Source organism: Coregonus clupeaformis, chromosome 23 (genome assembly GCF_020615455.1).
Source record: "Coregonus clupeaformis isolate EN_2021a chromosome 23, ASM2061545v1, whole genome shotgun sequence".
Lineage (NCBI taxonomy): Eukaryota > Metazoa > Chordata > Actinopteri > Salmoniformes > Salmonidae > Coregonus > Coregonus clupeaformis.
This window is the reverse complement of record NC_059214.1, coordinates 34341480-34344062: the sequence shown is the minus strand read 5'-3', so window position 1 is coordinate 34344062 and position 2583 is coordinate 34341480. Positions and strand designations below refer to the sequence as shown.

The window sequence follows — 2583 nt, the reverse complement described above, 5'->3', positions numbered from 1 at the left end:
TCGCTATTCGCCATCTTCCAAGTTGTTTTCTTTTTTACTTGAAGAGATCTAGCTATGAAAACTCACAGCCCCCCTCTTCCAATTAATTGTGGCTGTGAAATTTCAGAAAAGTGTGAAGTGAATTCTACTAAATGAAAAGCCGAAATAAGTATACCATCCTGGCATTTACAGCATACAACATATTCGAAAATTCACATACTATAAAACTTTCAATTTTCGCATACTCAAACAACCTACTATTTAGGATGCAAGTATTGGTATTCAGAAACAGCCAGTGTCTCTGTTTCTGGCCTCCACCTCCCCTCCGGTCACCAGGTCCTAACCCAGGCCCCTCACAGGCCTGGCTGGGTCCCTGGGGTGTCCTGTCTAAACACACACACACACATACACACACACATTAGTTAATTTGCTGTGATGATGTCCCTGAGCCAGCAGCACGTCTCCTGACGCAAATGTACATACAGAACAGACTAATCACCACCATCACCACTGGAGCTGAAAGGGAGAGTAGGCTGACTCTGTCTCTGTCTGGTTCAGGCTCCCAGCTGACATCCAGCTTGTTGTCCAGACTGAGGTGGGAGACAGTGCAGGTGTAGTTGTGTCTCTCTCTCAGTTCCTCTGTAATGACCTCCAGACTCTTCCTCACTTTACGCATCACAATTTTCTTCTCTTTCTGCAGGTTTGTCTTCAATGAGCATAAGCAAATGGGTATAAATTCTTTTTACAAATGCTATCTTAAATTCCATCCCATAGAATCCTTGGTTTTCCAGTGTAGTATGAAAAAGTAGTCATGTTGTCGTAGAATCCACCTGCATCAATCCCACTAAAAGTGTCTCTGACCTGCATAAGGGCCAGTTCACCATTGTCCAACATTTCACAGCCACCTGTTCTCTGCTGGACATGAATACCATCTGTAGAATGAATCGGTCCTTTAGGACAGATACTCTCTCTCCCATGCCGAGGTACCCTGAAGAGTGCTCATCTCAGTTTCCTTACGGGTATTATGTCCCCCATCAACGACATGTCCAATATTGGAGTCAAAGTAACTGACTTGAATATAGTCCGGCATCACCACAGCAGTAAACTTAGGGGAAAGGCATATCTCAGAGGATGTATGTTGCAAAAGCAGTTATATGTCTATACAGTATACTATTCAATGGTAATGTACATATAACATCATTATTTATCTACTATTAAATGAGAGAAAGTAAACAGTTCTGTGTGCTGTAAAATAAAAGGAACCACAAAAAGACAACTAGTGTGGTTTTTAGTGTGTTTCCAGTAGCCTGTCGTACCTGGTTTGTAAGCCGTCAAATAGCCCTGTGAGACTTACATTTTCTATTACCAACAAAAATGTACCTGCAGGTAGTTGAACTGGTCAAGCAACTTTATGGGCCAAGTATCAGGTGGAGGTTGGTATTCAAACCGCTTTTGAAAATGTTGCAATAGAAACGCTTTCTCAAACAAAGCAAGGGGCTTCAATGATCTATTTCTTTTTTTTATTCACTGAAATGTTCCGTCTGCTGATTTAAGCATTTAGTGCATCAAACTTTTTTTTTCTCAGGATGCTCACCATGTCTAAATGCCCAGCATGTATTCTGCTTGAGGATCATCATGAGTCAGAGATCTGTAATACCTGAAAACACACACACCAATCCATCCACCCGCCATGACACTAATGACACTAATGTGGGTAAAGGGGTACACACAGAGGCTGCTGCTGGTCACACTACATGGAGGCAGAGTTAAGTTGTCATTCGATGTGTAAAGTGTTTCTCGTGGTGGCAGTTCTGCCCTCGTGTGTGATCTCGCCTTTGAGCTGTGTAGCGTTAGCACCCTATAATCACTCACCTGACAGCACACTATTATTGGTTGAGATTATTCTATTGAATAGAGGGCAACTGTTTTACTTGATCTTGTGTTTTTGTACCATATTTATTTATTCTAGCTCCATGATGGTTGTAAGCTAGCTAGAGTGAATCAAATGTATTGAATCAGATTTCCACTATTGTAGCCTCCGTCTCACTAGTGTCTGCAAAATGTCTGAAATTATGTCAAATGGAAGGGCATGCTGAAGCATTCTTTTAAATATCCCAGTATTATAGTCAACAGGAAGTATAGATTTACAGTGAATAATAATTCCACAAAATTAGGTTTTTATACAACCTATTGATTATGAAATTGTCCATAATCACAGTGTGTTGTTAAGAATAAGCGTCAGACAAACAGCATGGTGTGCATCGATTGTGAAGGACATTCATGGTGTTGTGTGTAAATCTGAGTAATTGGGCCAGCTTTCCCACTGAGCCCCGGAGGTAGAGAAACTCACCCTGCCATTACATTACACACCCCTCAACAATGCCTTCACTCAAGCCCACCCTCACACACCTACATCCAGCTTCCTGTGTGTGTGTGTATGTGTGTGTGTGTGTGTGTGTGTGTATGTGTGTGTGTGAGTGTGTGTTTCTCATAATGAAGCCATATGGGTTGTCTGTTAGTATGCGTGGTGCCAGCACTGGGAGCTGTGTTTGCTGGCTGGGAGGAGAGTGTCGAGACGTGAGCTGCATTCTCACACACACCCTA

General features: G+C 42.3%; 1 pseudogene; it reads right to left on the bottom strand.

Moving 5' to 3' along the window:
* Window positions 1-397: 397 nt before the first annotated feature.
* Window positions 398-2337, bottom strand: LOC123481709 (annotated as a pseudogene).
* Window positions 2338-2583: the final 246 nt, after the last annotated feature.